Source organism: Neltuma alba, unplaced genomic scaffold (genome assembly GCF_004799145.2).
Source record: "Neltuma alba isolate B1F8T4 unplaced genomic scaffold, ASM479914v2 tig00002244_pilon, whole genome shotgun sequence".
Classification (NCBI taxonomy): Eukaryota; Viridiplantae; Streptophyta; class Magnoliopsida; order Fabales; family Fabaceae; genus Neltuma; species Neltuma alba.
In genome coordinates this window covers 40,853-54,734 of record NW_021632793.1, presented here as the reverse complement: position 1 = coordinate 54,734, position 13,882 = coordinate 40,853, and the positions used below count along the sequence as shown (strand labels likewise).

Genomic DNA, 13,882 nt, shown 5'->3' with positions numbered 1-13,882 from the left:
GCTTAGGTTGCGCTGGCCCTTCATACACTGCGAGGAGCTCTCAGGCGAGCACAAGAGTGAAGCGGCCGGGTTCCTCATCCTCAAACGAGCTGTAACAGGAGATCAGGCGAGGGATGGAGGCCAGGATTGAGGAGCTTGACTGTCAGTTCCAGTTATAGCTTGACCAGTTAAAGGCAGCTACTATGGCCATGCATGATGTGGTGATCACTATCACTCCAAACATCCCGATTCCCGAGATCCCTGACGTACACCTGCCACCAGTCCAGCCCCTACACGACTAGTAGCCAGTCCAACCCTAGCACGATTAGCAGCCTGCCCACCCCTAACAAAACCAGCAGGAGGATCCACCGCCAGATGATCACGATGATGCTGCTTCTGCCCCTCACCTCTGATTTCCCCTGTTTTTCTTGTGTAGGATTTTATTTAGATTTGGATTTTATTATCTTATGTTTTATGCGAATATTTATTTAAATTTTATGTTTATTTCTTTACTTTTATTATTTGTTTCTATAATTTTATTTATATAAAGTATTAATTAATATATTATTGCACTATATAAAACATGCTAAACATATATCCTTTTAACATTAAAATTCTTTCTTGGAATATGTATTTTAATATTTAACATATCATGGAACTTTTTTAATTTTATGCATACATATATTATTGATACCTTTTAATACTTATTTATTATTTTATTATTTTTGTAAAATTTAATTTACTAAATATTAATTTATTCTAACTAACACTTTCTAGCGGATATAAATCGCTACAAAGACTGAAAAATGTTAACAATTTCTAGCGGTTAGTTAACCGCTAGAAAAGTCACCCCGTTACAGTGAAATTTAAATTTCCCTCCTCTCTCGAACTTTCTAGCAGTTTACAACCACTAGAAAATAAATAACCATTGGCAAAAAATTTCTAACAGTTATAAACCACTAGAAAATGGATAACTGTTGGCATTTCTAATTTAAAATAAATAATCGTTGGTGAAAAAATTTCTAGCAATTATAAACCACTAGAAAATGGATAATCGTTGGCATTTCAAATTTCCCTCCCGGCTCGAAACTTCTAGCAGTTTGTAACTGCTAGAAAATTTGTAACCGCTAGAAAATGCTTCTGAATTCAAATTTCTAGCTGTTAAAACCGCTAGAAATTTCTAGGGGTTTAGAATCGCTATAAAAATTTAACCGTTGTGTATCTGTTGGCAGCCTCCTTTATAAGCTGAAGAACTTCATTTGAAATTCATTTTAACTTCTCTTTAAGTTTCCCATGTCATATGTTCACAAAATTTGAGCAACATTAGTGATGGATAGGATGTGGATCAACTTGACCGGTTAACTCTACAATACTTGGTTGGTCTAAACTATTTCTTGGATTTTGCTTGTGCCAATCCACTGTAAATGGTAAGATTCAGTGTCCATGTCCAAAATGTAATTTCAAGAAGTGACATCCCAGAGATATTGTTAGAGAACATTTGATCTTTAAGCCCTTCTTATGAGAGTATGTATTTTGGCAACTACATGGGGAATGACCAGATATGGTTGCTGAGTCAGTTCCAGTAGTTTCATGGATGGGAGTTCGAGTGGATGAAGTTGATGCTGTGAACAATGTTTTGCGTGATGCTTTTGGCGTTCACAAAAGTGAGGATCCTAATAAAGATGAAGTAGAGAGGCCTTAACTAGAGTTTCTTAGAAACGAAACTGTTCGGAAATTTTTTGACCTCATGACAAAGCTGATAAGCCTCTTTATTATAGGTATACAAAGTATTCTAAGTTGTCATTCTTAGTGAGGTCGTATCATACCAAATGCTTGTGTGGTATGACTAACAAGGCGATGTCCATGCTATTGGAATTATTAGAAGATGCTTTCCCTCAAGCTGAATTCCATCTATCTTTTTATGAAGCAAAGAAGATTATTAACAAGCTTGGCTTGAACTAAAAGAAAATAGATACATGTCTAAATGACTGTATGTTGTACTGGGGAGATGATGTAAACAAGAAGATTTGTTGAGATGTACGACGTTTCGCTATAAGTCAGTATGGAGGGGGGAAAAGCAGAAGAAGAAACCAGCCAAAATTCTCAGGTACAATTTATTATAATGTGTTACTTGTTCAGTCTTTAAATATTTGATATTTGAAATTTTTAATACATTATTTCCTTAGATACTTTCCTTTGAAACTGCGATTACAAAAAATGTATATGTCATCAAAAATGTCTCAGCACATGAGGTGGCATGTGACTGAGAAAAATCTAGATGGCAGGTTAAGGCACCCATAAGATTCGGAGGCATGGAAAACATTTGATGTGAAATTTCCAGACTTTGCTAGTGATCCTAGAAACATACATCTTGCGTTGGCAACCAATGGTTTTAATCTCTTCAGAAACATGAGCACAAGTTACAATATCTGGCCGGTGGTGTTAATTCTATACAATCTACCACCTTGGATGTTCATGAAGCAAGCTCCTTTTTGCTTTCCATGATCATTCCTGGCAAGAAAGCACCGAAAAATGATATAGACGTATACCTGCAACCATTGATACACGAATTGATCGACCTGTGGACGAATGGTGTTGAGACATATGACTCATATGACAAGTGACTATTCAATCTCTGCACAGCCTTGATGTGGACAATAAGTGATTTTCTCGGTTTGGGAACTTTGTCTGACTAGAACGTGCATACTGGGTTGGCTTGTCCTAAGTGCAATTTTGATTCCATGCCATGTCGCAAGTGCTGCTTCATAGGACATCGATGGTTCCTCGATTCCAAGCACAGATTTAGATTGCAACGGATTTACTTTGATGGAAAACAGGAGAAGAGAGATCCTCTTATTACTTTGTCTAGTGTGGATATTTTGTAGCAGTTAGAAGATGTTAATGTCAAGTTTGGTAAGAATATGGATTCTAAACGATTGGGATAATGATCTTGTGGGACATCTGATGCACAACCTATACAATGACGGAAGAGAAGCATATTTTTCACGCTTTCTTATTGGGAATCTAATTTGCTACGATACAATTTAGATGTTATGCACATTGAAAAAAAATATATGCGATAATGTGCTATATACTTTGCTCAATGAAGCTGGAAAGTCCAAAGACCATCTCGTAGCTAGAAAAGATTTATGGGCCTGGGGAATAAGTGAAGAGGCTTGGCCTGATGAAAATGACAAGTTTCAACCAGCTAAATTCACCTTGATGAAGCATAACAAGGATATCTTTCTTTCGATGCTAAAGAACATAAAAGTACCTGATGGATATTCTAACAACATCTCAAGATGTATCAATCTGTAGGCTTGAAAGGTTATTGGGTTAAAAAGTCATGACTTCCATGTTCTTATGCAACAGTTACTTCCATTGGCCTTGAAAAACACACTTCCTTCTGATGTATCAGTGGTTTTGGTGGAATTGTGTTCATTTTTCAAGAAGTTGTGTGCAAAGGTCTTGATAGTGGAAGAGCTTGATCAGTTGCAAAATAAAATAATTCTTACACTTTGTCACTTGGAGATGATATTTCCTCCATCATTCTTCTCTATTATGGTTCACTTGACTGTCCACCTTGTTCGAGAAGCAAAGATTGCTGGCCCAAAACACTATTGATGGATGTACCCTATAGAGAGGTACTAGATTATCTTTTATCCCTGCCTCTTTAAATTTCACATTGTTATTTCATTTGCTTGTAATTATTAATGGAATATTAACCTACAGGTACTTGGAAAAATTAAAATCATATGTTAGGAATAAGGCATGGCTTGAGGGGTCAATAGCAGAAGGTTATTCCAGAGACAAGGTCCTAACTTTCTGTTTAAGGTACTTTGATGACATGAAGACATCTTTTAACCACCCGCGTCGCATAGATGATTCTCCTCCTAGTCCTTCCACGTCAACTTCATTTCCTCCTGTCAAGAAGCCAGTTGGAGAATATGAATTCTTCAGACTCACTCCCACAGAGAAACTCCAGGCACACAGACATGTTTTGATAAATTGCAGCTAAATTGAACCCTTCATGCAGTAAGTATTATATAAGCTCACTAACTTTTACACTATATTTGTTTCTCACTGACTCTTCTAACAAATTACACTTCACTGTAGTGAGTTTAGAAGTTACCTCAGGTAGCAGCTACAGGGGTGTGCGTGTTTCGCTGACATTGATAAAAGAGTTCACAAAGAGTTTCTCTATTGGTTTACATGTCGAATATGTAATGACAACAGCCCATACACAGATGAATTCAAAGCTCTTTCTCTTGGCTTGTTAGACCATGCACGAAGGTTTATCACGTATAATGTTAATGGCTACAAGTTCTGTACGGTTGGATGTGATCAAGGATTTCTCACACAAAACTCTGGAGTTTACGGGACATTCGGGACAAGATGTTATGCTAGTAACAGTAACGGTGATATGCACTTTGGAGGCGTCACTTACTATAGAAAGCTAATTGACATCATTGGGTTGAGTTACTAGCTTTTCACTGTAACTGTTTAAGTGCTCCTAGGCAAATACGACAACTTCACGGGGACTCACTATTGACCACTTGGACATCACCTCTATTAATTTCTTTAGACTTATTCATACGGGGAAATCTAAAGATGATGAGCCATATATTCTTGCTTTCGAGGCACACTAGGTTTACTATGTCAAGAAAGAGAAACATAGAGACTGAAATATGGTCGTTTACTTCAAGCCACGGGATCTTTATGATATAGGTGATGGTGACATTATTTACGACAACGAACCCTTCTAACCCCTGAATTTTGAAAACTTCTTTCCTTAAGGAGACGATAATTTGGCAATTATCAGGTATATGTCTTTTCTTAAATTATTTAAATAATTAATTACTAATTACTAATTTTTTCTAAATATATTATAATTCTAACATAATTTTTTTAATATCTCTTTTTAGGCAAGATGATGATCAAGAATAGCAATTTCAAAATTTTTTATCATTCAAAAAATTTGCCTTTCATAAATAAATATGTATAAATTAAAATTGGTTCAGTTTTTTAAAAAGTAAAAAAATTACAATTTGTAGCGGATACATGATCGCTACAAATTGTGAAACCATTACAAATACTAGCAGTTTTATTATACGCTAGAAAATACAAGGCCGCTACACAACGAATCAAAACGCTGCAAAAAAACAGTTACAAATGTCTCGCTGATCTCTTATAAATATCACCTCACCTCTTCATTCATTTACCCCATCTCTTTTCCTTTCTCTCCCTATTCTTCTTTATAATTCTCTCTTTTTTTCTTACTATCTCATATGATAGTTTTTTTCTCTTTATTATTTGGTAAGGTGATTTTTTTTTGTAAGTCTTAATATCTTTTATTTGTCCTTATTTATAATTTATTAACATATTTATTTCTCTTTTTCTTTCAGATTTTTCTTCTTCATATTTCTCATACCTTCTTCAATTGATTCAAGCACTTCTCAACATAACATTTTAGGTTCAATATTATATCAAGCACTTCTCAACATAACAGTTTAGGTTTAATATTATAAACTATCTCATCTTTAATTCAACTATCTTATTAAATTTAATTCACTTCATTTGACACAATCATAACTTAATTATTTATTATTTATTACAAAATTCAAATGTATAACATGTAACACATTAGTAATTATACATATTAACAAAAATTCTCTAATATAATCTACTTAATGGTTTTTAAATTTATAATATTATATTTTTTAATAATCAAACATCTCAATTTATTTTTTTGGCCTAGAATAAACTTTCTAGCAGTTTCCAAACTGCTAGAAAATGAAAAAAAAAAAAAGAGACAAATTTCGTAAAATTTAAATATCCCGCCATATTTCTAGCTGTTTATAATCGCTAGAAATTTTTTTGCGCCAATTTCAAAATTTTGATTCCCAGCAAAATTTGATTTTCTCTGAACTTTTTAGCGGTTATTAACTGCTAGAAATTTTTGGTGCCAAAATGAAAATTTTTGTTTACCTGCAAAATAAAATTTTGCTTAGAATTTTCTAGCGTTTAATTAACCGCTAGAAATTTATCAGCGATTTCTAGTGGTTATAAACTGTTAGAAATTTCGTATCATTCCCATTCTGCTACTTGTTTTTTCTAACGGTTATTTTAACCGCTAAAAATTTTTTGGCGTTTTGATCATACTGTGTAGCGGTTCCCGTAACTGCTTAAAATCCCTTTCTAGCACTTAATTTTCTAGCGATTTGTCTAACCACTACAAATGTTATTTGTTGAAGTTATAACCGCTAGAAAAGTCATATTTTAACTACTACAAAAGACATGTTTTTTTGTAGTGCATGAAGAGAAGTGTCAGACTATCTGCTAGAGAGAACCACAAAAATGGATAAAGATGTAGGTAAGCAAATGGCAAAAGTGCTGCATGCACATACAAACGATAAATCCAGAAAAATAGCTTATGGACTACAATCATCAATTACGTTATCATTCAAGTAACATCAGAGGAAATAGTTCCAGCAACATTTGATGGAAAAGTGCTGCACACGCAAAACTGGTCTAGGACATACCCACTTTAAGTTCTGGTAATGCTTTGCTGGGCCATATATTTGATCCACAGTATGATGGATACTACAGAACATGCAAAAGCCTAGGTGATACAGACGCTCACAAGCACCAGAGTTGAAAACACTTCCTAATTTGGTCATTTAGAGTTAAAAAGTGATAAGAAAACAGAACTTAATGACTCAGATGACAATTTGACATAATTATGTAACCTCGTGCGCTAAGGGTATTTTCTATAGAAAAATAACCACTTCTAAACGTTGAGAATACAGTAAAGCAAAAGTTGACTCCATATCAGCCATTTTACATATCTTATAATAGCCAAAGGGCAAGAAATAACTGAGTAAACAAAACTCTGTTTTGATTTGCCTTTACCGTTGTATCAAAGATGCCTCTGTTGTAGGCCTATCTGGTATATGATTTGCATAGAAAGAACCTTTTAATAGATCTGTAGTTGAGGAATAAAAAAATTAGATAAGGAAACCTCGTTTAAGAAAAATAAGGAAATAAAAGCATGTCACATGTCAATTCTACATTATCACTTTAATGCCTTTTATGATGCTTTAACAATTTTAATACTGTTACACTTTCAAGGACTAACATTTTAAGACATACTTAATTTCAAGGACTAAAACGATGAATTTAAAATTTAAGAGATTAAAACCAAAATGGGACCAAATTTCAAGAAGAAAAAATTATAATAACCCTAATCAGCAACTATTTTTTCAGTTCTTGACATCAAACCTTCTATGAAGTAGGTAATTAAATTATTTTATTTTGTGTGTTAAATTATAAGTAAAATACTCTAACCTCCCTTATATTTTGTCTTAATTACACGGACCTCCCATCTATTTCGAAAACATACACTCAAATCCAAACTGTTAACTCCATTAAGAATATTTCAAAAAAATGTTTTTTAAATTCAAATTTATCTTGAAATACTTTCTATTTGCTAAATTACCCTTCATAATACTAAATTCCAAAATCTTGGTTAAAACTATATCAAAGAATTTAAGATTTTCTCTTTTACCTTAATTTTACTTTTTTTTTATTTTTAAAAATTGTTGTTTGTTTAATGTTTTTATCATATTGGGCCAAAAAATTAAGTAATTTAGTTAATACAAACATAAATTTAAATAATTTATATAGGTTTCCAAACTTGTATAATTTATATTATGAGATAAAAAAAAAGAATTCAAAATATTTTCTAGCCATTTAAAAAAAATCTTAAGTTTCAATATTTCATGAGGAACTAAAATTATATAATTCTATAATATAATTGAAATTAAAAATTTTATAACATATTAAAAATTTTGAAAATACATGTATTATAATTACTTTTTGTGTATCAAAAATTATTTTTTATAAATATAAATTTTTAAATAATATTTATGTTAAAGAGAGATACTTTGGTCAAAATATAAATTTAAATGTCAAACTTAACAGTCAACTAACGGTTAAATAAATAAAAATTGAATCTTAAAAATATAAAGAAGGTTTTTGTAACGTATATTTTAATTTGAAGAGAAGTTTATATATATTTTCAAAATAGAATAGAGGTTTTTATAATTAAGTAAAATAGAAAGATAGTTCATGTATTTTACTCTTAAATTATTAATGACTTTTTCTCTTTTATTGGAATTTTAACAATTTTTAATCCTAAATTATATTTGTACGGTACGGCGTTCAGTTTTGTCCAATACACACACGTGATGATAAACACTACAATGGAGTAAAATTTATATAATCTAGGCACCAAATTTTTCTATTTCAGTTAGCTTTAAATGAGATTTTTCCTATTTAATATTTAAAATTATTATTAGTCAATTTAAATTTGGTATTGTTAGATTTTAAATGAAAGATAACTAAATTTTTCAACATAAATTTTTATTTCTAAAATCTGAAAATTTTATTCAGAAATCTCTTCTAATTGCCAAATTATCAAACGGAACAATAATAAATGCAAGTCACATGTATTAATTAGAGAATTCTCAGTTAAAATATGTTTCGTGCAAATCCCTACAATTATGGTTACATTTATTTGAAATTAGCGAACTTATTCTCAAAAAATAATCATATATTTAAGGAATTAATGGAAAATTTTATTACTCGACCCTAAATATAAGATCTATTTTGTAGTACAATACACTATAAAATGAGTCTTATATTTACATTAAGGAGGAATATTATTTTTCTAACAGAAAACGTTATTATTAAATTGTGATAAGGAGGTTAATTGATTGAGGTTGATAATAATTGCTTTATTTTTTGTTGTATAAAAAAATCATATATCTAAGGAATTGGACGAAAAAATTATTAATTTTTTCCAACAGAAAAATTTATCATTAAATTGTGATTGGGAAGTTATTTGATTGAGATTGGTAATAATTGATCACACTGAAATTGATAAAATGAAAATTCAAATTTCGGATCGTTGTAACCAAACGGCTATATATTTCAAGATGATCAGCGTCCATATAATTGAATTTAATGGTCACTTATCAAACCTATGGCTTGGTGGTTGGAAGTGTATTGCTTCGAGAGTTCAAATCCGGCGATCTGACTCACTCGGTTGAATTTAACGGTCATCAATGGCAGATTTGCCTAGTGGCTCTGCGAGCTTCTGGGCTCATGCTAGCACTCTCCTTCAGAAAAACTCGACTTTACAGGTTCCTCTCTCCCTCCATCCCTCTGTTCCATTTCTTAACTTTTCATGTTCTTGGGGGACTCTAAACGAAGCTGTTGGTCTAAGCATTGTAAATCCAGATGCTCGTTCAGAGCTTTTAACTGCCATATGTTAACTTTGGATACAATGGTTTTTGAAGCAGCCTTGCTAATTGTAGCATAAGTTCATAAGTTCATAACCTATCCAGTGAAACTGGGATTACTTTCTTCCAGGATTTTTGTGTAGATTCGTTTAGAGTATGGAATGCATGTATTTCAATTTGATGGGTTTGACATAGATACCTCTCATTCTTAAACTTATTGCGTATGGAAAAATACATTTTCTGTGGGTTTTTTCTGATGATAATGCACATTTTCTTCCATAATTCTCATATGTAGATTGGTTTAGAGTGTGGTATGCATGTATTTCAATTTGATGGGTTTGAAACAGATACCTCTCATTCTTAGGCTTATCGCGTCTGGGAAAATACTTTTGCTGTGGGTTTTTCTGATGATGATACACATATTTTCCATATGTAGATTTGTTTAGAGTCTGGTATGCATGTATTTCAATTTAATGGGTTTGAAACAGATAACTCTCATTCTTAAACTTATTGCGTCTAGGAAAATATATTTTCTATAGGTCTTTCTGATGATAATACACATATTTTCTTCCATGATTCTTATGTAGATTAGAGTCTGGTAAGCATTTATTTCAATTTGATGGGTTTGAAACAGATACACCTCATTCTTAAACTTATGGCATCTAGGCAAATATATTTTTTGTGGGTTTTGTCTGACGATAATGCACATATATCTTTGTTTAAAGAAACAAAATGTAAAGATAAATATACGTCTCTCATTTTATTATTCCCATTTGTCCTCTGCAACTAGTCAACATTTCTTGCAAATTTTGTGTTTTTCCATTGCCGACTTCTTGCAAATTTTGTTGACATGTTGGAAGAACAAATAATCAATGCATATTTCTCTTCAACTTACATTTTTTTTTCAATGATCATTATAATCCTGGTCAGTAATTGTAATTTATATAACCGATACTACCTTTTTTTCCTTACCCGTAACTGTGATTTATGTGGAAAGACGGCATTACTGCAGAACCAGATGTGATGGTTCAAAACATTACTGAGGACACTGAGTTCATCATCTTGGCTAGTGACGGCATCTGGAAGGTAACGTTTTCCATTAGAATATTTGCATATAATGAACTCAAACAGTATTTTCACATTTGACGTTTTGATCTTACCAAAGAACTTGATAATAAGTTGATAACAAACTCTGCGTGTTGATTGTTATTGCCCCAGCGAATTGGATAAACCAGGAAAAAGGTGTAATTGCATTTGTACTAAATAGAGATGGCAATTATATTTAGTTACAATTACAATTTGTGCAATTCCTAATGCTCCAGAATGGCCTCCACTATTACACTTGCCTGCAGAGGCTCGTGCTTGTTGTAATACAATCTTAACAACTCTAATAGTTTATTTATGAGATCATCTCTTGCGGTTATTCTCAACATGATGAACAAGATTCCCACAAGTATCTATCGAATTCCTTCAACAAAATTGGCTCACTATTTTCTAGATCCAAGGGCCTCTTCCAAAGTATGATACTGATAAGTTTTTTAATTCTCTTTATGTAACTTAAACTGTTTTACACTCAGCGCTGTTTCTTGTGATTGTGATTATTCAGCATGCCAAAGCTTCCTATTAAGGAAATGTTTTATAGTAATTGAAGATACAAATGAGTAGGTTTCACTTGAGATTTAGTCGAATCATAGTTTTAAGTTAAATTATGTGGCAGATTGGGTATATAGAGATAAAAGTTGTTCTGGCTTTCTTTGACTTGTTGAGGGGTTGATGTGATAAGGAAAGAAAAAGAACAAGTTAGTAATGAGGGCTAACAGGAAGCTAATGCGCCTCATAATTGACCTCCACTGTTGCATCTGCTTGTTATTTATACTGTTTTCAAATGATTTTTTCAGAAGGACAGGGTGGTGCCTTGTAACTTTCTCTTAACTGACACTAATATGTATATATTTCAGTGTTTGCTCTTTTGCTTTTATATATTCTTTGCTGTCTTAGTTGATGGATTTCACTGTCTCTGATGTCGTAACCACGTGTGTGTATACACACACGCACACACAAATTTCTTTGGAAATATGTTTGAAAGGTTGGTGAATTTCAGATGATATTAATTGGCTGATCTTGAATAATAGCTTGTCATTGACGGCTTTTAACTGTAGCGTGATTATACATTTTTTCCCAGTTGATTCTACCTTAAAACAATTGATATTTCATATAATACTTGCTTATTTCATATAATCGTGACATCATCATTTTTAAGGTTAATTTGAAACATTTGGACAATAATTTTAATCTTGTGGAAGATTGCTGCTAATAAATTCTCTAAACAAAAAAGCATCCAATGCTTCATTTTTAAGGTTATATGAGAGGTTTAAACATACGCTTGTTGAAATCAAATGTCGACCTTCAAAGGAAATGCTAATACTTAAATGTTATTTGCGTTTGCAAAAGAAATACTAGAACCTGAGAGACCCCATTATTAAGACTTAATGTGGTTTCTGTTCTGGGTGCCTCTTTCTTGGTGCTCCTATAATTTTTCTTTGCATATACATCTAATTACAAAAAGGGGTTCTGATAAAAAATTAGGTTATTTGAGGCACCTATGTTTATTTGTTCGCATAGTTTCCTTAAGATCCATGATCAAGAAACAATCTTACGATGAACTCTTTATTTTTATTTTTTTAAAATTTTCACATAGACGTTATATTCTTTCTTTACCATTTATCTTCTTGACCTGTGAAAGCAACCAAATGATTACTTATTTTGGATTTTCATTGCATGCATGTAATTATGTAGATAGATAATTATTTTGCTACTTGCAGGACAATTCTTGTATGCCTAACTGTTTTGGGCATTTAAGTCCTATTTTATTATTAGTGAAGGTATTTTTTACATTTATCGGTATATAAGAAGGAAAAGAAACCCAAAATAATGATTAAAATGTGTGCTCTTGGTGATATATTAGATGATATCATTCCTATTAGTTATCTAATGTTTCTTATTTTGTCATATTTGGCTCATTCTTTGATAAGAATACAATCATCTGAACTAGTTTATACTTTTGACGTCTTGGATTCACTTTGATGCATTCGACTTGATTTATATTATAATATTCAATTGTTTTTTTATTGCTTCTCTACAAACTTGCAAATTGAACCGGTATTTCTTGTTTCCTCCATGTTTTCAAATATTGAAGACAATAACTATAGTTTTTACAATTAACCTTTTGAGTTATTCATAACTAAGGGGTTCAGATAACTTTTGTTTGATATGATATGATATAATGTCATAGGGTATGAGCTTTAGTTGACTTTCTTTTCAATTCTATTTTTATTTTGTTCAAGATATATCACTTCCTACTAAGTTACACAAGCACACATACAAATTTGTCTGGAAATATGTTTGAAAATACCTTTAGAATGAATACCTCTAATATCATGGGTAGTTTTTTCAAGAAATGCCATGATGAGTTAATATATTTATTATTTATTTGTTTAGAATTCTCTCCTATGAGTTTAGTTTGTATTTTTCTTGTTCTTTCAAATCTCACAATCTAAACATGTTATCTTGCTCATTTTGTTCGTGAAATGAAACACTTTGTTAACTCAACCATCAAAATGATCCAAAGTATAAAGCACTACTTGTATTCACAATTTATCATATCAAATGTGATTATAGACAACAAACACATGATTATTCAAGGCTATTTAAGGTTGGTGAATTTGAGATGATAATAATTGGCTTATATTGAATGATAGCCTGTCATTGATTACTTTTAATTGTAGTATGATCATACATATTTTTTCCAATTGATTTTACCTTAAAACAATTGATATTTCATGAAATGCAGAATGAAATGGAGAACTTTTAGAAACTTGGATACAATATTTGCTTATTTTATATAATCGTGAATGTCATATTTTGTGGTATTTGACTTACTCTTTAATAAGAATACAAGCCTCTGAACTATTTTATATTTTTGACATTTTAGATTCACTTTAATGCATATGACTTCATTTACATCATAGTATCCAATTTTGCTAGCATTTTTTGTTTTCTCCGTGTTTTTAAATGTTAAAGACAACTCTAGTCTTGATAATTAAGTTTTTGATGAGTTATTCATAAGTAAGGGGTTTAGCCAGATTTCTTTTTAATTCTTTTTGGTTCACAAGTTGGCTGGCTAAGGAATGATACCCCATCTTTTTTGTTTTCGTTTTATTGGATGTGCTTGTTTTATCATGTTGGCATTTTTTTCTATATGGCTAGATGATGATGTTAATAGCCATAACAATATCCATAGAGTAATTGTTTATGTTCACATTAGCATATGTTTCAATCTTTTATGATAGAAAGGAAACAATTTAATAATTGATTTTATTGCGCTTTCCATTTTTTTAAAATTTTGTTGTTCCATTAGTTATGATATATATTATTTAGTAGTTATAAACCCAGATGTCTAATTTTAGAGTGAAATGACATTATTCTCTTTCTTATTTTCCTTTATATGGTAGACCTTCCTCTTCAATTATTTCATAACAAAACCGCATATTTATTGATATCTTTTCTAAGGGATTAACTTGTGCTAAGCTTATTATAGG

The 13,882-nt window shown here is 31.6% G+C and overlaps 1 pseudogene; it reads left to right on the top strand.

Moving 5' to 3' along the window:
- The window catches only part of LOC114720571 (uncharacterized), a 32,491-nt pseudogene that overhangs the window by 2,355 nt on the left and 16,254 nt on the right, over window positions 1-13,882 (top strand).